General features: G+C 31.5%; 2 long non-coding RNA genes across 2 annotated transcripts in view; one reads left to right on the top strand and one right to left on the bottom strand.

Annotated features, from left to right (window-relative positions):
* Positions 1 to 8374, top strand: part of LOC143222174 (uncharacterized) — a 13911-nt gene extending 5537 nt beyond the window's left edge. Inside the window, exons 3-5 of the long non-coding RNA XR_013012052.1 lie at positions 423 to 548; positions 5203 to 5272; positions 5698 to 8374. This is a non-coding gene — a long non-coding RNA (uncharacterized LOC143222174). The remainder of the gene's footprint in view (positions 1 to 422; positions 549 to 5202; positions 5273 to 5697) is intronic.
* LOC143222173 (uncharacterized) overlaps positions 1 to 24146 on the bottom strand; it is a 26973-nt gene extending 2827 nt beyond the window's left edge. The window contains exons 1-2 of the long non-coding RNA XR_013012051.1: positions 24026 to 24146; positions 16946 to 17108 (exon numbers count right to left, since the gene is read on the bottom strand). This is a non-coding gene — a long non-coding RNA (uncharacterized LOC143222173). The remainder of the gene's footprint in view (positions 1 to 16945; positions 17109 to 24025) is intronic.

Raw genomic sequence — 24146 nt, 5'->3', positions numbered from 1 at the left:
ACTTATTATACTTCCCGAACCATTCCGTACAACTTTAAACTGCTTTTAGGTTATCTTACCTCTCACTATCACACAAGAATACAAAATCTTGTAATCCGAGCGTTTTCGAAAAGTAGACACGTTTTCATCAGGAGTGAAATGAGAATTCTGTTTGGTTCCAGTTTATCAATTTAATCGCTTGATCTTATGTATGGTTCATATATGCCTACGATCGTTTTTCTCTCAGACCTAAAGCTAGTTACTGTTTTCATCAAGTGGTTAAGGCTTTACTATTACAATTTTCCTAACTTCGTTCTCAGTTTTTTTCGTGATTTGTTGTTTTGACAGTAATTGCTTCAATAATGAAAAACTGTTTTATAGTTTTATTGGAATTGTATATATTCGCTCTGGAAGTTCAGTAAAATGAAGTTTGTGCATTTCAGGATCCGACACCTTATCCTGAAGTTTAACTCTAACAATCAGGAGGCGCTATCCATTATATCTTATTTTGGTTGTGTAGTGTCCATTTGTGGCTTGATATTGACTTTTCTAGCATACGTACTTTTTCGGTAGGTTGTATTTTGTTTTTCAAAATTATTTAAATTATTTTGCAATGAAATTTGCTAGAAGTTCAATATAGAACATGTAAATACTTCTCAATAATAGAAAGTAGGGAATGAAATATTGTTATTTACCAATTCTATAATACAAGATAGTTAAAAAGTGTTATTTTAAAAAAGGAGAATATGGACTTTCAACATATACAGAAACAAGAAGTAGCCTAAAGTGAAAATTGCCAATGAAAGTAAATAAACTAGTTACAACTTTAATACATGGGGTCATAATGAGGATTTTTATCTTGAAGAAATAACGTTAACACTATGTCATAAACTTAAGTTTGTTTGTATATGTTTTTGCTATTGCATTATCTCTTAAGATTACCAATATTGTTTCGGTATTCTGTATAGATTTCTACTCGTTTTTTAAGTTAATTTTAAATATCCTTTTTTCTTAAGTTTCATGGCCATCATGGATATAAATCTGTATGATAGAAATACTATTATATTTGAAACAGTCTAGTTTAATGAAATACGTTATTGGTGTATAAAGCTTTGTCAGAAAACGATAACGACCTCTGTATTGGCTTCAAGCAGATTGGATGGCTATTGCTCTTGATACCGTTGCCACAATGTTATTATTAATAGTGCATATAATCAACGTAACACGTTATGTATATCACTGTAAAATGTATGTAGTTACTGTTTTTATAACCTGTGCGTATAAAGTAAACTGGATTAGAAGAACTACTGAACTATGCTGGAATGGTTCATGGACTGGATTTTGTAGCCGGGTAAGTTTTGTACATGCATGCATATGAAATGCATGTTGGCTAGTATTTACATCTGTCTATGTATGTAATGAAATAAATAGCTCCAATATTATTAATTACATAAATTGTTAATAGGCAGCTAAAATTATAAGTAATGATGAACTTAATATAAAATAAGCATTAGAGAAATTTTGGTAGAATTCCCATTGTCAGTCCTAATTGTTACCTTAAAATCATGGCGGTTAATACCTGTGATAGTAGTTTCCAAATGTTTTAGGGATATCAAACCTATCAGACAATATCCAAACATTGATGTTAGATTAGACAAAAAAAACACATGGAAATTCAATTAAGGATATTGAATTGGGTACTTACATACACAACGTTTCAACTCATACTGCTTACTGCCTGTCTGCAACCAGTTGTCTTTGAAATGTCTTATAATTCCTAACGTAGAAACGAAACCACCCTAAAATGTCTATTATGTGAAACTCCCAGCGTCCGTCATTACAAAAGAAACTAAATAAAATTATCTGTTGTGGGTCATCGCTGTTGCATACCTTACCTGGAACTAAATATATTATTAACAAAATATATAGCTACACATTTTTGACTCACTTTTATCTAGAATCGCCATCACTTTCGTCACCTCCTACTTGCACCATTCTTGTTACTCATTACATTCGACTCCAGGGATGGATACTTTATCTGCAGTATCTATAAAATTCGCAATCAGGCAGTGTTTGTTATCATTCGATACTTATCTTCAGCCATCCATTACCATGACTGTCGATCCGATGCTCAAAATTGAGCCTGGTACTATATCTTAAAATATGGCATAAAGATTTCTGTTATAAGAGACAGTTTAGATATTTGTATAACTTTTATATATTTGTGTAAATGACCAAAATCGATCATGTAGTGGAGAAAAACAAACAAACTGTGATCCTGTCAACAACGTCATGTTCGAGAGAGAAGGCACTTCACACATAAATAAATCATATGTGAGATCAGTACAGTTGCTACAATAAGTTAATAATTGCTCCGGCATATGTATTATGCCTGCCATATAAACATTAAATTACATCTACGGTCTACAGACAGATATATGCGTATGCGTAGAGTAGGTTAGAAACCATAGACTACATTAAAACTATTGGGTATTAACAGTCACTGTTATTTACTAGATGACTAAATAAATCTAAAAACTACCCTACGCAGTGCGCAATGATGCGTTTAGTAATATTGTCCAGGTTTTATTACAATATTCATAACCATTTTTGCTGTAAGTTGGAAGAAGAATATGAAATAATAATAATACAAAAGAACAAATGGGCGATTTCTGTAATGAATTAGTACCGTTGATAATTACGTAAAAAAAAGATTAAAATTGACTGTTCAATTTCTTTCACGTTTTGTTTAATTATCCCTTTCAAATCACAAATAGGTAAAAAAGACGTTTCAGATCTATCTTTACTCTGCCAACATTGCAGTAAATTACAGTACTTTATAAACATAAGCTACTTGATTTAGCTTGTAGTGCTTTAGACTTTCAGGTACTTTGTTTTTAATCTCTTGACCCAAAGGTACTTTTGTTGAACTTCAGATAAAATAAACAGTACGTTTGATTCGTTCTTGTTTTTAGTGGAAATTATATGTTGTCATTATGAGATTTGCAGGTGAATGTTTTTAAAATGTCTCACATTAGTCAAAACACGACAATAAAAAATATGTATTCTGAAAAGACGAGATAAAAATACACATAAAGTAATTTTTTTTTCATTTAAAACGCTACGTGTATACGTCTTTTGTCAAGCTTAGTTGCATTACAGTAGTCCCCTAGTAAATCAGTTATATGTTTCTGGACGTACAGTTACAATGAGATATAGATCGATGGAAAACATTTCTTCTCTTACTTAATTAATAATTCGAAAACATGTAAGTGAATTTTGGTTATTTACTGGTTTTTCTATGGGGTAGGTAGCAACACAATAGTAGTTAATTTTCTTGGATAGTCTGTTTCTCTAAAACTTCCATTGAAGACGGAAGTGTGATGTGGTGATGGTTGCTTAAAGAGAGAGAGAGAGAAAATGTATTGTGCTTTATTAAAACCTCACTTACTATTTTACCATAATAATGTAAAACAAACAAATAAACAAACCTAAATACATTTATAACTTCGTATTGAAAAATATTTAAAACCCTATGTTTTTGTATATTTACCAAAAGGACTTAGATTATCTTTCAGGTGTCTCAATTGTGACCGTTTAGGAATGATTCTTCTCAATCTATACGTGTCAATGCTGCTGCTGAACGCTTCCTTTTTAGCTGGTTCTCAGCGAGGATTTGGCGTGGCTGGTTTGGACGTTTGTGCCATCGTAGCTGTTCTTTTTTGTTTGTTTGTTTGTTTGTTTGGGAATTTCGCACAAAGCTACTCGAGGGCTATCTGTGCTAGCCGTCCCTAATTTAGCAGTGTAAGACTAGAGGGAAGGCAGCTAGTCATCACCACCCACCGCCAACTCTTAGGCTACTCTTTTACCAAGGAACAGTGGGATTGACCGTAACATTATAACACCCCCACAGCTGAAAGGGCGGGCATGTTTGGTGGGACGGGGATTCAAACCCGCGACCCTCAGATTACGAGTCGAACGCCTTAACCCACCTGGCCATGCAGGGCCCCGCGCTGTAAATATGAAATTGTTATTATGTGTAACACAAGACTGCTCTTTTACTTAGCATGATAAAAATTATGTATATTTTTTCCTGTGTAAATTTCATTAAAAAAATTAACAAAAATGATTTTATAGAGGTTTAATCTAAAGTTTAACATTTCTCTTTAAACAAAATTTGTTTTAATCGTTGATTATTTATAGTAAAAATAATGTAATTAATGTAAAAATGATATAATTTTCGCAGCATATATTCTTTTTCTTCCCTTCTGCTGTAATGAATATCCAAAATGTTCTTTATTAAACTGTTGTCATGATCACTTTTCTTGTATATATATAGGCAAGAAATGTAACATATAATTAACAAAATAAGGACAAGTAACAGACTTTGTATCAGATTCTCAAGATAAACGAATTAAACTTGAATATCTACATATGATGAATGTAAGATCTTATCTTGGCCTTTCATATATCTAGCTTAGGTTTTTCTTTAAGATGCCATATTATAAGGGTCAAGAGGTCATATAGAAAGCAAAACATTTAATATTATTATATTTTAAACAAATTGTCCTAGAAGTGTGTAATTTTCCCATAGGCACATTAAAAAATGTTTAGTCTTATTGTGGAAAGTTTCTTTTATATTTCTTTCCTTTCTTGTTCTTGATTGATGATTTGGTTATTATGAGAATCAGTGAACACTGTCCAGAACAAATGATTCTTCAGAGGTTACGTACAGTTATGCTTGAGATGCTCATTAAGAATGGCAAAAAGCACGCTGAACACCTGTGCTAGTTTTTGAAACATCCTGTACTATATCCAACCTTTTTCTTAAAAAAAACAAAAAACTATGCGCCTCTCATGAAATTCAGTTCACCAAGTAGTAATCATTTTAAATGTGGAGATTTCTTAATAATCATCTTGCAGTTACAATAAAACTTCATTAACATGTTGGTCTGGTTAAAAACTAAAGGTTCTAGAAAATCGTCCGAGGCGTTCTGCTAATAAACCTAGATAAACAAAGTAGTTCATACTAAATCATATGTTCCACACAGTCACTGAAATTTAGTTGTTTTATTTATATTAAGATACAGAAAAAAATGTTACTGCACATATTAAATGGTTTTTATATAAAGAGTAATCCATTTATTGTATTTGAAGTGTGTTTGCCATAGATCTATATGATGATTTGAACTAGCGGATAGCTTAACATACTATTTTCTTCAGGTTGTCCATTGTTAATAGTTGGTGTTGCCGTCGGGATCAGTTTTGAAGAATATGGTTACAAAAATAAACTGTAAGTATGACTTTAAAGTTTATGTAGTATTATTTAACACTTAAATCCTTTCTAAGCTGTTAAACTTATATGAGCTAAATATTAGAGGTACTGTATTCTGTAGTTTACCAAATAACCTGAAGATGCTTTGTTTTGGTACTCTTTAATTGCAAAGAGTATATTTTTGGTGGAATTAAAGACTGGATCAATTTTGAAGTTAAGATTAATACATCGCAAGCTCCTTTCTTTGTTTAATATATTTACTGAGGGTGTTTTACATCAATTGTAAGTTGTATAAGTCTATATTTTGTGTAAATGTACATTCTAATGACAGTAATTTTAAAATAATATGTATTTACTTTTATAAATGACATAACATTGTGATTAGGGCTTAAGTACAGAATTTATAGTGTGAATACTTAACAAACAATATTCATATCTTCTAGTTGCATGCTTTCTTCAGCCAATCCTTATGTATACTACGACTCCTTCTTGGGTCCTTCGTGTCTCATTCTACTGGTTAATATCGCCGTGTTTGTAATGATTACCAGAGAATTGTTCACACCTCGGATGAACACTAAAACTGGAGTTCAGATTAACTATAGTTCTTATGCAGTCATCGCTGCTCATGTTCGTGTGGCGTTCACTGTAATGACTGTTTTGGGTGTCACGTGGGTTTTTGGAGTCTTGGCGATAGGCAAAGCCAAATTGGTGTTCCAGTATGTCTTTTGCATTGCTAATTCTCTTCAGGGCTTTCTCATCTCTCTTGTCCGATGTTTTTAATATCCAGAAGCTAGAAACGCTTGGATTCAATTATTCAAAACAAGGACTTTCAAAAAGTACCAAGGTGCTATTCCTCCTGGTGGTTCTTGGTACACAAATTCAAACCCAATTCGCAAGCAGTCCAATGGTCACTTGGCCTCTGATCATATACTGAGCAGCACCAGTAGTGACACAACGAGAACTTTGGTGTACTGGGATCCAATTCCAAACAAAAAAATTCCTAACCCCACTTTATCCAGACTTGCTAACAAAACTAACTCTCTGGAAGATGAAAATAACTCTAAAGATAATAGTCAATCAAAGCCATTGGATAATATTGGAGTTACTGCAGACCTAGATCGTGACAAAAATTACTCGCCGTCAGTCGAAGACCCGTCCAATAGTGATTCCTTTGCATCAGTTGGATTTATTGATGAAGATGATCCAAGTAATGATGAAGATAGGGTTTCAGGAGACGAAAGTGGTTGTCAGTCATCATCATCGAATTCAAAATTTCCATGGAAATATTGTTTTACACATAACTGTGCTAACGAGGTAATAAATTCTAAAATTAAAGATTTTGCAAGTTCGAAAGATACAAGAGATCTTGGTGACCATTGTAATAGTTGTCATTATCATCATAGAATTGGTGATGATGAGTGAATAAGGCAATGTAGAAAACTCTATATACAGGACTTGTTACATCATCTAGATAACCTAGACGAGGACTTGATACTTGCCACAGCTTCCTATAACTATTTCAACCAAAATAAAATTTCTTCTCGTAAAACACACCCATATCCACGTTGCAATAACCCAACAATACAGAAACAAGAAAATCTTGTACAGAAACAAGACAAAAATGTCTATGCATTAACGAGGAGGTATGAATCAACTTATAACCTAGACATACTTTTCAGTGAAAGCTCCAAAACAGACGCTTGATTTTGAAGTATTGGTTGTTGTGTGATATAGCTTCCGAGAAACACCACAGTTCAGTTTCATGAAAGCTATTTTTTATAGAAAAGCTTTTACGAAAGAATCTTGTAAACCTATATTTACAAATCATTTGAACATTCAGTATAACAACAAATATTTCTATAGAAAGCAAAAACATTTGAAATGAAAATAATATATCATGTACAAGTTGCCAAACTACAAAATTAAAACTAGTAGTCAAATTATCCTTAAAGTACTAGTTATTTATATATTAAACTAATGGCTACTATTTTATTATAGCCCATTATGAATAGATGGAATAGATGTAATTTAAATCTCTTAGCCTTAACATGAAAAGCTTAGTGTGATTAATTGATAAACTTCCTAAAACCAGACGAATACTTTTTTATTTATAATTTAAAAAGTGGTTATATTTTTTATTATTATTATCATCAAGCACAACAAGTCTCACTATGAACACCGTGACGTTCTGCTAAATTAAGTATTCTTCGAAAATATTTTTGTACACTCAGTACATTCTTGTCATAAGTTTTATACTAACCTAATCACTTTTTGACTACTCAGTATATTTTAGAATTAGATATGATTTGAGACCAGGTGTTCATCTAATTCTCTCGTACTGCGTACTTTAAATTTTATGGTTGCCAAAGTTTGCTGCATCTGAGCTAAAACTTAAACGCGTCTTTACATTTTTACAAGTTTCCATAACATACTTAACTGAAAAACGCACAATACACAGGTACCTCTTGTGTGCACAAGAAACTGGCATCACTCATTAAATATTGAACATAGTTTATCCGATGATTTAATTTAAGGTCTTTAAATATTACTTTATCACAAAACAAACAAAATTAAAATACAGCAAAAACTTGAGTTATACTTCATGATTACGTAGCATTCAGAATAAAATAGATAATATACATTACAAAAAAGGAATGGTGTATTTTCTCATTATGTTTAAAGTGAATTATATGCCTAAAAATAGCCTTGCATACATTAATTTTTTGTCACATCTAAAATCAATCAGTTTCTGGAATGACAGTTTTCGAATAACTAAAATACATTCATTTTGTTTTTAACTGCCTCCAAAGCATGTGATTGGAAGGCTATAAAGTAAAAAAAAAAATTATATTTTTACAAGTATTTAAACGAAACTATTTTTTTTAGTTCGATATTTTCATAGGATTGTTTAGTTTGTTTATGTGTAATGATCACTGCCACTTCTATTTCAATAAAGTCTTAGTGAACACGTGTTACTGATAGTTTACATCGTCCAAAAAAATCCCGTAGACACTAAGTACAGATCTTTTCGACTGACTACAATTTATTAAGAAAGTTCGTGTATGTTTGTTTTTAAACTATAAACTTTTTGACATAACTGAATAACGTAAAATATTTTGAATATGCATAAATACCAAAAAATGTTGCTCAAATAACTTACATTTTGCATGAATAAAAGTGAAATAAAACCGTTGCTTATTGACATATTGATAAATCCCCATAAATATGGTTTTGTTATTGAAAAAATATGTGCATTTTTTAACTTAAGTTTTCGGTGATAATACCATTAATTATAAATAATACTTATGTACATTCGAAACGCTTCAATTCTTCTACATTCGGTATTCCAAGAAAAATAAATAAAACCAAGAAAATGCGCGAACTAGATGATATCAGAATATTTTAACCAAAATACCACGCAAAACGAGAAATGTAATAAGTTATAAAGTTGTAAATAATTACCGTAATATTTCGCCTTTACTCTCACGATATTGTCAACAGTAAACAACTATGATAATAAACTTAAAACCATTTTATAAGTGACACACCGGTGTAAGAGAAAGTAACAGGCTCACATGAATATTAACGCAATATTATTATTATTATTAATTATGCTTTTATCTTTTACTCAAATACTGGATGAGATTATTAAGAACACGTGTTTGTTTGGCTTAATTTGCTTTTGTATTTTAAGTCGTGTTTTTCAACTTATTTCTAGATTATAGTCGTCATTTTGCTAACTTGGCTTTAACTTGTAGCTATCACTATTTTTGTGAAATTTTATTACATTTTCAATTTCGTGAGTACAAAAGGAAGTAAGTATAATTCTAGGAAAATGTTTTAAATTTACGTCATCTGTAACTTTAAAGTGTAAGAAGCCAAGTTTTAAAGTAGCATGTCTAAAGAAATTAGAAAAATGTATAATTGGGTTGAATTTAGAATAAAATTACAAAAATAAACGCTGATAGCGTTACTCTATTGTTTATAAAAACGGATAAAAGTTGATTTTTAGGTGTATAGGTTGGGATGAACCCTGAAGTAGGGTAAACACCTTTACAAGTGGAGAAAAATTTTATCCTTGAGCCTGTAAACTAGTAAAACAAGTTTGGTCTTCAGTTCTATGAGTGGAATAAAGTTTAAACTTAAAGTCAGAAGAGTAAATTTCAAATTGAGAATTACATCTACTAGCGAGGAAAATCTTAACTTTAATCTTTACAGATTGAGTGAATCCTTTCCGCGGCCCACGACTGGACTAAATTTGACTTTATTTGCAGACAATTAGTCTGCAAATAAAGTAAGCCCTAGTCTTCAGGTTGATATTCATGTAGATACTTCAACAAACAACACACAGGCGCATTGGATCAAATTATTTAAGCCTCAAAGATATGTGTGAATAAAAACAATAAATCATATTTAAAGCAAGGACATTTCAATCAAAAATATAAACGATATGCATTCAATTAATGGATAGTTAACCTCTCAAAAATATCTTGTTCAAAATTTAAATAACAGAAAACTTAATGACAAACAGTGTAATAACAGTTATCTCAATTATGAAACTAACTACAGAAAAAAACATAAAGTTGCTTTCCAAGAAATTTCATTGAGAGTTGAAGAACTTTCACCTCTACGTTTACATGGTTGCATAACGATTAGGAAAACATCGAGATCTCTTGTTTCGTTTTATAAGATCAAGAACAGTTAACAAAAAATTAAAACCAAAATTACTTTAATTTAAACTGAATGCAGAAAACATGGATAAAACTATTTTTCAGGAAGATACATTTAAATTTTCAATTATGTAATTCTTGTTCGCATAAGAATTTGAAGAAAGTCAAAGTTTCGTTTTCGTTTCAACAGATACTTAGTAGTTTCCAAAAGTATCTTCAGGCAGTATTTTTCAGTCTTAGCGTTGAAATGAACTTTTTATATTATACAAAAGTAAATAAATACGATGTTTTTATGTTTTTAAATTTCACAGCAGGTTACATTACTATATTATTAAGATGTGTACATTCTAGCATAAAAATTCAGAGGAACAACAAGCTGATCGTTGTTATTCAGGAACTAAAAATTCAAAAACTTTGTCAAAGCGGTTTTTCCGTTGATTAGAAAATATTACAGTACACACTAGTAGTAAAAACACATGGAATAAAAGTATAAGGTAATACGAAAGAATTGTTCTGTAAATTTTCATTTAAACACCATAATATATACAGCGAATAAAGTGCATTCACTGAATGGGCATTTTACGCATAATACTTTCATGTTACTAATCTTTATGTCATAGTTAAACTAGAACGTCTGCCTAATGTTCGTCTCCTTAAATTCAGAAAGAGCTCTCTGTAGGTACATTCGCGTCAGCCTGAATGTTAAATGTTGTTAATTCATCTTTTTTATTGTTTGGTTCATGTAGATTGCTTTCAGCAACATAACTTTACTTACCTTTTGTAAACATAACTTTAAACATCTTAAGCTAGCTAATAATCTTTGTTTTTTATTCGCTATATAAATTTAGTTATTGCATGTGTTAAAAACATATTTTTTGTGTTTTGAAGAATAATATAACATTGATGATTGCATTATATATATATGTAACTGCACTCAGAATTTTTCACGACAATCAATGGATAATGTTGTGTGTTTTTTCTATACCAAACCCACATAATGTAATATTTTATCGTTGTAAATCCACGAAGTTATTGTTGACCCACCGGGATCAGCGTACCTGAGGCCAGAATTAGTGTAATAAGGAAAAGTAGAGTTTTAATATTTATAACATTAATACGACCTCAACTACCAACGGTTAACGGAACTAGATTTAACTTGATAATGAAAAGCGGAATTTGTTTGTAGATATACACATAGCGACAAAACAAACTGTGTTTTGCTCACAACTAGTTACTAAACCCAGTTTGTAGCGTCACAAACCCTCAGGCTTATCGCTGCGCTTTTAGTGGAGGAAGGTGGAGTTTCATCTTTCGTAACATTAACACGGTTTCAACTATTAACGTTATATGAACCAGGATCAATTTGACGACATTTGAAACATCAACATGGTATCGACAGATTGTTTGAAGTTGCTGTGTCCAGAATCAATCTAACGAAGAAAAGTGGAGTTTCAACATTTGAAATTATAATAACTTTACAGTAAAAGTAAAAAAGAATGTAAAAATATGTGAAATTCACTATATCTGCTATATCCAGTGCTGATGAGGCTAATATGATCAGTTCGGCTGGAATACTGTCAACACTATCTCGAATCCTAGCTGTTACAAAAATCGAACAGTCAATTTGATAACAGAAATTAATATTTACACAATTACCTATTATACTTGGCTGACGGTTTTTTCTATTACCTTTTTCCATGTTTTTTTTAATCACAATGTCCTTATATAATAAATTAACCTTTTTCTACGCGTTCCTGAAAACAACTTCATAAAATTTTGCTTTTAATCCTTCGTTTGTGGCTTGTGTAGATCTGCCTACAACCCCGTGTTTAAAGATTCGCGAATTTTTGTGGTGGGCCACTCAAAATGTTATGTGAAAATACTTGCATCGTATTATGCCAACCGCAATCGCCTACGCTAACATCACGTTCTACAACCGCAGTAGAAGGATAAATTAACTCTTGGAAAACTAAAATAAAGTATCATTATGAGGTCGTCATAGTGGTGTTTTATTCTATTACTTTATTCTATTAAAATACATATATGTATGTGTGTAGATTTCAAATTCAGACATTACTTAACCGCATAGAGAGTGTCCTGAAATAACGTATCTTGCATTATTTATATAAACCTATTCATCAATGAAAACCCTATAACCCGAATGCTTTCGAAAGGTGGACCTTTCTTCTTCAGGAGCATTAATAAGATCATATTATGCAATATTTAGAAATCTGATTTTTTTATTATTATACTTTTATTATATATATTGTTTTACATTGTTAGCTTAACATATATTTATTTACGATTAACTTAAATCTCATAACCTGGTAGAATGTCGTGAGATATTATAGCTTTACGGACAAAAGTACCGTCAAGAACGAGAGTACCCAACCGTGAAACAATACATTTGCAATTTAAGAAAAGTATATCTAATTAATTATACTGATTGCCAAATATATTTTTAGTTTCGCTTTAGACATAGCTTGCTGGGATCGGAAGTTATTATCAATTAGAGCTCATTGTATTAGGTTTTTGTTCGTTTATTTTGTGTATGTATGTGGGCAGTCAAAGGGTAAATAAATAATACCTGGGCGTAACTGCATTTGGTCAGGCGCTCCGTTTTCGATGGTTCAGAGCTTATAATCATAAAATTCGGATTTCTATACCTATGGTTAGTAAGTTCTCAATCTCTGGTCTAAAGTTAACTAAATAGCTTGATATCCAAAGATCAATTTCAACTGAATTATTTACTTTTCAAAGTGACATTTACTGTGAAATAAATTCAATGAACTACGTCACTCACAAAATTAATTACGTTTCTATGCCTCAGTATGTAGAGGCTTACATGTTCTCTGTTTTTTCATGCTTAATAATGTTAAGATTTATAACGATGAGTCATTTCTTATATGCTTGTGATTGATACAGTTACAATTTAAAACTATATATGTAACTACAGAACCCATTAAGTATGAACAATCCGGTTTTATTCTAAGTCGGGAACAGACAAATGAAATCATATTAGATGAATAAATTATATTTATTTCGAATAAGTGTCTGAAGCGTCAACAGAAATGTAATTCTTAATAATGCATGGCGACTTTGAATTCCTAGAAACGCACAGTAATAAATCATATACTATAAATTTACTTTCACGAGAACGTAACTATTCTACAGAGTCTTGTCTTTTTTATATAAAATATATCTTGATAATAAAAAAATTATTTCTGAGGAAAAAAACAAAACATCCTAACCACGCGACTTCAAGCGATTAAATATAGGTGCAATAGAAAGTTATATTACTAATAAGTTTTGAGTTTATTTATACGAAACATTTTTATTTATTCATTGAAGTGAAAGTTAAAATGTTGTACGTGTTTGAATTTTGAATTACAAATGAAAGGATCGATATAAAATTCATAGGACAACAGCAAAGATTCTTGATCAAGTATTTTTTATCTTCTTGATGATGAGAAACCCACTTGAAATAAAAATTTATCTCAGAACGGCTAGTATGGGTATTAACACTTTTACATATCAGTTTTAATACCTATACCAGCCGTTCTGAGATATAATTTTTATCTCGAATTTGAAAGTAAGAATAGCTTTAATGAATAAAAAGATTTTTGTCTTCATATTCATTAATGAATTGTGTCGATTTTGATTTCTTTTCAGAATTGTCGTACAAAATTACAAAAAGGAATATAGGAAAAGTAGATAGTGAAAGCACTCACTGCCAAATCTTATGTTACTCTTATCTAACTGAATACTTGGAATTGGTCGTCAAATTTATAATACACCTACAGATCTAAAGTATATATCGCGTTTTTTACGGCAACAAGCTCTGAGCTATCGGATTCATTTTCTAACAGGTTAACTGCTAGGACACGACGGGTCTATTTTAAAATGGAGTTAAAATACAGTAGTTTGATTTCATCTTAAACATTAATAAGACTCTGTAAATACGTCATGACCCATGTTCTGCTTTTATGGTTTTTAACAAAATGGTGACATTTACGTTTAGGATAAAAACGCTTACATGTTATCTTAAGATATAGATAACCGAGTTCGAATTTTTCACTAACAATAATATTGGTACATTAACAACGATTTTTTTTCCCACAATGCACTTAATATTATGCTCATTTTTCCATCCTTTCGAAAACATGGTAGAAGTTTCATACTGTGTTTACCAAATAAAGTACATAAAGAATAAAATATCTTATTATTATTTATGTTATTGATATATTAATGTTATTAATCGAAATAAAACTATAATAAATATCAAAAACTGTCAATAATAGACGGAAAACATTTCATGTAACTCTTTTTTTTCTAGATTTTGAACAAAGATATTTCTGCTAGCCTTAATTTTGATGTGATAAGGTTAGAAGGAACGCAGCTATTCAACACCACCCGTTACAAAATATTGGGGTATTCGTAAAAACCAACTAATGGTATTTGATCACCATTCTTATAACACATACACACACACACGACTCCAAAGTATAGATCAGAATATTCTGTTGTTTTTTGGTTGTAAGTATGAACAAACCTAGTTACATTTATCATATTTATAAAAGAGAAACATCACACGAAAATAAGACGATGATATAATTCTAAGTTATATACGACATATAGTTTTCACGGTTAAGAAAATCGTAATTGTGCGTTTTTATAATGCAACAATATTGTAATGGATGTTGTTAGCGTGATCCACAGACGTAAACAATTCATTTCTGGTAAAACTTTCATTTAAATATGTAAAAACTCGAATAATTGTACTTTGCACCATTTTATGATTTAGAAATATTATTTTTATTTCAAGTTAAGTAAATCGTAACAACGATTTTTTTAACCATCTTTTATCAGAATATCTTTAGTCGCTATCATCTTTTTTGTTTTATCCTGCCAGTGAATAGTAAGTTCAAATAGTTGTGGAAAATGTATTTCACATTCACCAAGTCTAAGAGCTTATATTACTCAGTATGTAATCTTCACCCTACCATACGGACTGCCTCATGTTTATCTGTTTTTGTTATTTATAGTCTCTTTTCATCTGCTTGCTCGTAATATATTATGGGTTATTTATTGCTCGTATAATCATTATCCGGATTTCATTAGCAAGAAACTAGGATGTGAAAAAAAATCGAGAAATTAGCATTTGGCGCCATCTCTTGATTAATACAATACAATTTGAAATATTAAGTCTACAAATTAGATGCTTCGCCAGTTTCCTTGTTTTGAATTAAGTAAAAACTAGGATGTGAAAAAAAATCGAGAAATTAGCATTTGGCGCCATCTGTTGATTAATACAATACAATTTGAAATATTAAGTCTACAAATTAGATACTTCGCCAGTTTCCTTGTTGTTTTGAATTAAGTAAAAAACTAGGATGTGAAAAAAAATCGAGAAATTAGCATTTGGCGCCATCTGTTGATTAATACAATACAGTTTGAAATATTAAGTCTACAAATTAGATGCTTCGCCAGTTTCCTTGTTGTTTTGAATTAAGTATAAAGCTACTCAATGGGCAATCTGTGCTCTGCCCATCACGGGTATCGAAACCCGGTTTTTAGCGTTGTAAGTCGGCAGACATACCGCTGAGCCACTGGGGGGCCGCCAGGTTCCTTATGACATAGATTGCAAGTTTGGTATAGAACTCCAATAATTTTGTTACAGTTATATAACACAGAAGTTAGATGAGCAATCTTAAAGCAGATTATATTTCGAGGCTATTCGGTCTCAACCAATCAGTTTAAAGAAAATTCTAGATTGGTTTTGAAGTTTGCTCAAGTAATTTAATTTTCAGAAGAAAATGATTAATGAAAAAAAAGTAAAAAAGTCCTGGTAAATAGGATAATCCATCGAAAGCACGTAACCTTCAGCATACTTTCTCTCCCCCTTCAATTAAATTTCTAACCTGCTCTTTTTACTACTTTAATTGTCTGTAACATTAACTTATCTCTTTAGTGTACTCGATATGGCTTACAAACAAAATTTAACGGAAAATAAAATACAAAAAAATGATAATGTTGTTTACCTGCAACCATTTACTATAAAGTGTAGAAATTGACAATAGTTTTATAAAGATGTTGGTTCATGTTTTTAATTTAGAGTTCTACAATGAATTATCTTGCACTCTATAAATTGCAGAAGTCGAACCTCGGATTTAACGTTTTAAGTCTGCATACCTACTCCTAACCGACTGAGAAATTGTTGCAAAGAAAATAGGTTGACACGTTTTCTGACCATCTTCTTCATATACTTGTGTTCTAAGATCGAAAATGAAATACTTGCACTTATTCACAGAAAAACGTATTGCTAAGTTTTATATATTATCTTCATTTTGAACTCGTTTAGCAAAAACAGACAGAAAGTTTGTGAACTTTTTAAGCAAATCGTACGCATTTAGTAAATCTAAAAAGAATCAGAGCTAATATATATCACGTGTCAACTCGCTTTTCTGCGGAAAAATTATTTTTATTATTCATAAGCTTCAAGGCATGCATGATGTGGCACGGTTCCAAATAAAACATACTAATTACTTCAATGTTATTTGAAATCAAAATTCCAAAAAATATCTCCTGACAAATGTTTGAAACGATATTTGAAGTTTACATATCATTAACTAAGCATTATAATAATCTGCTTTATACCTGTGAATTTTCTGTGCTTTTCAAATTAATCTAACGGGTTCAGAGAATTTCATACTACCCTTCTAATGAATTATTTATAAGCTTTTATTAAATTTCTAACTGCACGATTTAAAAATTCTTTTCACTCTTTGATGTTGTTAAATATTTTGTTAAAGCCGGACATTTTTTTGTCTATTCGAATTGAATAATGATGACACTAAAACTCTAACTTTACAGTTAGATACATTCATCTTTAGTTATTATGGATATGATAATGATATCTTTAATGATAAAACAGATAAATTAGCTACTGTGACCAGAATGCATGTTGTTTCTCTTGAAGAATGAATTTCATTTATCCCTTTGTAAATTATATTATTCCTACCTTTCACGTTTCTGCTGATTTGAGTGTAACCCAGTAGTTAGCATGATAGGCTGTATATCAGAAGATTGAAGCTTCGAGCTGCGACATGCCGTTGACTACACTTCATTCACACATCCAGTGGCAATCCCGTGTAGTCGATTGGTGTTACTGGTTAGTTGTCCTCCTTCGTATGGATAATTATACCCATTTAGTCAATATGTCATATAAAATACTATTTAGGTTGAAAACACGATATTTCATAATTGTTCCTACTGATAAATTACTTTTCTGAAGCAAAACAAAACTGCACAGTCTTGGGAAAAATCACTTTTTATAACTGCGGTGAAACCTTAGGATCAGGTATCGTTATAATTACTACGTAAATATGTGACAAATATTATATTTATTTGTTTCTTGTTAAGCATAAAGCTGTATAATGGGATATCTGAGCTGTGCCTGCCCATAATAGGTATCGCAACCCGATTTTTAACGTTATACGTCTACAGGCTTGACGCTGAGCTACTGGGGACTAATTATTACCTTAATGTGTGATAGTTATTAAGTGATAAATTACTATGTGAATACTTAATGATTATTGCGTATTAACGTAGTATCAACAGGAGAACTGTTTGACACTTGGCAACACTGGTCGCGTTTCAAAACGAATTCAGTCGGGCAAAAATTAGGTTGTATTTACGTAATATTATTACTTAAATACCTTACAACTGTCGGGTATGTACATATTAATTATCACGTGTTTACGTAATATTCTGGTTTTGTTTAACAGTTATCAGCAGTGCGCGTCTTTAATTTTTACTAAAACATCGAGAAATGTTAGCACTCTAGTCGTTTTTAGCCTCTAGTAAAATGAAAGATCTATGTTTAATAAAACGTGTTAAAGAAAGCAACTTCGCTTTAAAACCTTAATATAATGTAAGTATGTTTGGACAGTACTCGTTCTGGAATTCCTCCTCACCTTGATGGCTCAACGGAAGGCTCGACCCCTGCGATATGCACTTTCCAGATTAGCTCATTATGCAGATTTGCGCTTAACTAAAATAAACAAAACAAACATTTATAGAGTTTGTTACAATATAAATAGAATTTATCAGAAGCCACTTTCATCACTTTTAATTACAAATGTTATTCATAGATGTCGCATCAATATTACTAGTGCGTGTGTGTGTGTTTTTATGTGTTCATCGAGAGGTATCGAATCCTTCATTCTAGCATTGTACCTCCGAAACTTACCGCAGTCCTGCAGGGGAACATTACAGGAGGGAAAGTTAACACAGCGGAAGAATAAATTAAAAGGATGTTAGGTAATCCTACTAACTTTTATTTTTAGTTTTAGTTTTTGGTATGCCTGAACTATAATTGGAGAGTTCATGGTTCGCGTACTGATACCGTAAAAACACATTTTGCACTTCCGGCCTTGTGTTCTTTATAAGAGTAACAGTTAATTTTATTCACCCAAATAACAGTACATCAAGAGTTGGTAATTGGTATTGTTATCTAGTTGCGTTACACTCTTTTTTTTTTTTTTTTTGGTTCAAAATTTGTGTAGTCTTGAACGAAAGTCCTGTAACAAGCGCACAAACTACTCTTTCTACATTATGCAAAGGATATAGAATTATATAAAGGGGTGGATACATAGTATAATAACCAATACTGCAAAAACGATGACAAAGTGTAAACTTAAAGAGGCAAAAATATTTTGATTAAGGACCCCAAAGTCTGCTCCTAATATCCGAGATAACCAATCTCATAATTATTTATACTGCTATAAACCACATTTTGCTGCATTTCTGCACAAGAAATACGAAAGGAATATGCATTTAGTAATGAAACCTGTAAAAAACACATACGCTAATGATTTAAGCTCCGCTGTTCAGTATGTATACCGTGATCATTTTCCTTATAGTTGACTCTAACATTTCATTACCTACTCGTATGGCAAATAATATACTTTTGTATGGTAATCACGAAGTATCTTTTAGTCGTTGTTTTTACAGTTCATAATATTGCGAAGTTAGCGGATCTCTTTTCTTTACACTGCTGCCAGTGTCGTATTTTTCTTTCTGACATCTTTATCAGTGAGGTGTGTGTCATTTCCGTATTCAAGAGTACTGAAATGTCAATACAGAAGATCCCCCTTTGAAGTAACCGATAGCAACACATTCAACGAAAATGTGGATATGGAAGTCCTTGATATGAGACTGAATAGAAATATAAATTACTTTTGCCATCTAGTGACATGTTATGAAAGTACAAGAAAAAGGTTTGAAACTGTGTGTTTGAACAAACTAGAAAGTTGGGAGGCTAACTATAAACGCTGGTGAGAATTGAGAGACTTTACACGAGTGTGCTAATAAAAAGATACATCCCTGTGCATTTCATCATGTAATTTTAGTCTTTACATAATTTAATGTTATTATATGTTTATTTGGTTTTAATTTATCTTTAAAATTAAGTTCCATAACGTAGTACTTAAGCTACAGTCTAAATGTCTTTTTGTTATAAGCGTGGGTGCAAAATTTTAAACTCATCCATTTTGTTATTAAAATTTACCATATTTTTATATTTTGTTTTCTTTGAAACAGTATCTAATTTCGTTGATTATTTTACAGTAAAAATCAACAATTAAATTATATGTTATTTTAAAACAATCAGCACCAACTTTCATCACTGCTTATGCAACAGTATTCTCGGTAATAGCAAACCATGAACAGCAGACGAACACGAGAGGAGAGAGTGCGTATGGCATATTTATGGTGAAAAATGTAAGTTTCTGTAAGTTCTTAATGATGTGAATGAAGACACAAAACTACTCTAAGTTTTGTAACTTAGAGTATAAGTTTTTATATTCTGGAAAATGGAGATCTAATTACGCAAAATTTCAACTGACTAGAAATAACAATATTAGAAAGCAAACAGGGTGTGTTTGCAAAATGTAAGATGAAACAAGTTAATTTTCAAGTTATTTTAATGAAAGCCTTGATAAGCGAAAATTATCAAAAAAAGGGGTATTTGCACCCTGTATTTGGGAAACAAGTAATTACATTCTTTGCTAAGAACAGCCATTTTCCTACTGAAACTTTACTAGTATTTGTAGTAAAACAACAACAATTACACGTATTTAAGTTAAATATCGAGAATTTTTAAATTACACAATCCCGTTGAAAGTATATTACAACTCCCGTGAACTACCGTAGAACTACATTCAGCATAAATAAAGATATTAAGTCTCGTAACATTTATATACACTTTCTACGTAATATTTTATAACATATCATTTAGTGTCTTGTTTCATTACCTTTTCACCTCGGTGTGAATACTTTATACTTCAAACGTAATTTTTAAGTGACATTTCGGCCCGGAATGGTCAGGTGGTTAGGGCCCTCGACTCCTAATCTGAGAGTCGATCGCACCAAACATGCTCGCTCTTTTAGCCATGGGGGCGTTATAATGGTTCGCTTTATCCCACTATTTGCTGATAAAAGAGTAGTCCAACAGTTGGCGGTGGATGGTAATGATTAGTGCAGATAGCCCTCATACAGCTTTGCGCGAAACTCAAACACAAACAAACAACGGGCATTTCTTGTGTAAATATTAAAGATATATTTAAAACAGTGATTTATAATCAAAGTGAATGTAATTAAATTTGGTATTATTTATTACATTTATTTATTATATTTATTAGATGTTAAATAAAATACGTCTTGGTTCCTCTAGTATTGGAGATAATAACAGAGCCACTGTTGCCGATGGTCATAACAAAATTATCCCCTTAAGAGCCTGTTGTATTTATATTAGCACTAGTTAACGACGACAGATGTGGAATCATGAGCAAAATCCCTTATATTCTGGGTGTTGGTTGTAATGAACATTTTCCATAAGTTTCATATCTGTAGGTTAATCTTAACAAACTAATGCAGACTCAAATCAGAATGTTAAAAATTATCGGTTTCAGACATATGGTAAATAGAAAAAATACGTATAATCAAATATACTGAAAGCATGCATAATAAGTTGATTTAAGTTATACGTAAGTATAATGCTTGAATAATTGATTGGACATTTCTAGGAGAAGTTTAATTCAACCTAATTAATTTTTTAACGCAATCCTCAGTAAAATTCCCACTAGACTAGCTTTCCATTTAGTACTGTGTAATGTGTTTCATACAGTGGTTATGAAAATTCCATTTCAGTAGAAAGCAGAAAACTCTTATCAATATAGATGATTTTTAATACAAGTAATGGCTCGTAGTATCGAATATAAAAAAAGCTTTACGAAGCACCTATGGCATTTTGATCTAATTAATAAAGGAAAAAAAATTAAAACGGTTTTTTTGGCACTACATGTCTTACGGTTGTAGTGCTATCTGCTACAAAGAAAAGTTACGAAATATTACTTATCTTTATCATGGTCTCTCTGAAGCTCAGGAATAACTATGGATGCATTATAAAAGTGACCGTAAAACCCCACTATTCAGTGTGGTATGAGTAGCCTAATAATTGACATTGGGTGATATTGACGAGTTGTCCTTTCAGAAAGACACAACATTTCAAAGGATTCCTCAATGTCCATAGAAAAATCACAAAATTAAATTCTGAAACCACACCCAAACAATTTTTGAGCGATGCTCCCCTAATCCCCAAAATAAAGAGCAAAAGAGCACTCTCCGTCTTAAAGACCCATTGCGATAAAGCTTGGTATATCTTCTGATATCTTTAACAAGATAATATACAGAGTCTTGAAGTAAACGATGGTCGATAAACCAAAATATCATAAGCTTCAACTGAGCTTCGAAACCAAAAACTATACCATAAGAAAAATGGATGAATCAGTCTCCTTATGCAGCTCCAATAGGTTTGGAGGATTTGTTTAAATTGGGATCAGAAACCAATGTACACGTGTAAAACCTATAAAATCGTGCTCTAAAATTTATCTCGCTGTCATTACTATAGACTTGTGACCGCAACATCCGTGAATAGTGCATAATCACAACCATCGATAAAAGGTGACTTTTCTTGGCACAGCTGTGCTTAAAAATCATCTTTAAACACTGAGAAACTAAGTTTGTTTTTTCTCTTGCTGAGTGTTCACTAGCGCAAACAAATACAGCTTTATAGAAGTGGAAAAGTACAGAGATGAAAACAGTATTTTAAAATTCAGTGTAATGTGGATAAAGGAATATGAAAATAACTGGAATAAAACTAAAATACTGCAAGTACTAATACGACACAAAGATAATAAATAAACAAAATGTTAAACTTTTTTTATCGCACTACAGCTTCTATGGTTACACTGCTCTCTGCTAGTAAGAACATTTATGAAATGTTACGCATCATTGTCATGATCTCTCGATGTTTAGTGTTGAATGATAAAGATTCGCTATAAAACAAGATTATTGTAGATTCGGGAATAAACAGTAAGTACCAGTAAATTACTTTTTTATGATTAAATTAGGTGTATGAAAGAATAGAAAATGGGTTATGTTTTCGGAAGTACCAAATAATTAGTGCGATAATATCAACAACAGTTGCTTAATGATGTAAATGACTTCGCTACATTTTCTTTTGGTTAGGCTTCTTGGAAAGCAGGTGCAAGTTTCAACTTCGTAGTTCGTAATTATCTAGATAAATGTTTTGATATGATATTCATTTAAATCTCTAAAGTTATTTGAAAGTTGATAGCATAAGCTTTGTTTAAATATTTCTCGAAACTACTTGGTCTTGCTGAATATATCTGTGATTCTTCTTATCCTCTGATGAATATCACTGGCTGGTGACTAGAGAGAGACATTCTCTGACGTTCAGATGGTTAGAAGCCTGCACTTTGAAATTAAATGTGCATAATCGATTCTTATAAGAAACTTTAATAATAACCAGTTAGAGTTACTAAAACATTGTTGTACCAATTTAATTTGACACTATATTGTTGTCGATAGTAACAATGTGCTACAATATTGCTTACTAGTATCACACTTTACATAAAACAGACAGTTAGTATTGTTCGACGTATTAAGTTCTATCTCACTCATAGTTATGAGTGTTTATGATGTCGTGATTGTTGTAAATTATTATAATATTCATTTGATATATTTTAAGTATACTAAAAAATTATTCACAGCTTCAAACAATTCTTGTTAATCTGGTTTAAACAACGAAGTTCACTACTGGCAACATTATACAAAATGTCACTGTTATTAATTAACACTGACCTGTTTAATTGTATATTGTGAAATGTTACATCTGACAACGGAATGGAGTCGTCATGGCCAAGTAGTTAGGAGCGCTCGACCCGTAAAATGAGGGTCATGGGTTCGAATCCCTGTAATATCAAACATGTTCTCCCATTCAGCCGGGTAGGCATTATAATATACAGTCAATCTCACTATTCGTTGGTAAAAGAGTAGCCCAAGAGTTCGCTGTAGGTGGTGATGACTAGCTGCCTTCACTCTAGTCTTACACTGTAAAATTAGGACGGTTATCGCAGATAACGCTTGTGTAGCTTTGCGCGAGATTCAAATCAAACAACGGAATGCTTTTCTTTTGACACTGCGAAACGTCGACTTACGTAATTAATAATATTTTCGTGACAAATTATTTAAGCAAATTTACGCTTGATAAACTAGAAACAAAGGAGTGTAAAAATTAATATTTATTGGTTGAATCCAGTGTTCATCGTCTTGTGTTCCTCAGAATGATTCTAAATTAATTGTTTTGGTCACAATGAATAGTTAGGCCCTAAACACATGATACGTCTGTTTTGTTGCCAGAATTTTGCGAGTAAGAGTATGATTTTAAGGACAGAAGCAGTAGTTCCAAATTACGTAAAAAATTCCTTGTTTTTTGCAATGTTCCAGCTTATATTTAAAAATGTCTCATAACATTGTTTTTGAGGTATGATAAATATAGCTTATTATTAATAAACAGTCTTGAACGTTACTTAATTTATGCTACAGAAAAGAAAAATAAAACACGAAATGTGTATTTAATGGTCTTTCATCAAAATTATGATCAAGTATTGAATATGTTGTTTAATACTTATACAAAATTGTTCAATTTGTGGTAGATATCGAGGTTATTACTTACTAGAACAAGTTCCCTCTTCTATTTTTTTCACTGCACTTTCTGTCATTTGTCCTTGCAAATCTAACGACCTAAATTTATCGGACTATCTGAAGCCTGCTTGCAATCTTTTTCACAAGGCAGG

This window comes from Tachypleus tridentatus, chromosome 8 (genome assembly GCF_004210375.1).
Source record: "Tachypleus tridentatus isolate NWPU-2018 chromosome 8, ASM421037v1, whole genome shotgun sequence".
Taxonomy (NCBI): domain Eukaryota; kingdom Metazoa; phylum Arthropoda; class Merostomata; order Xiphosura; family Limulidae; genus Tachypleus; species Tachypleus tridentatus.
The sequence above is the reverse complement of the archived record's forward strand: the minus strand, read 5'-3'. Positions and strand labels throughout refer to the sequence as shown.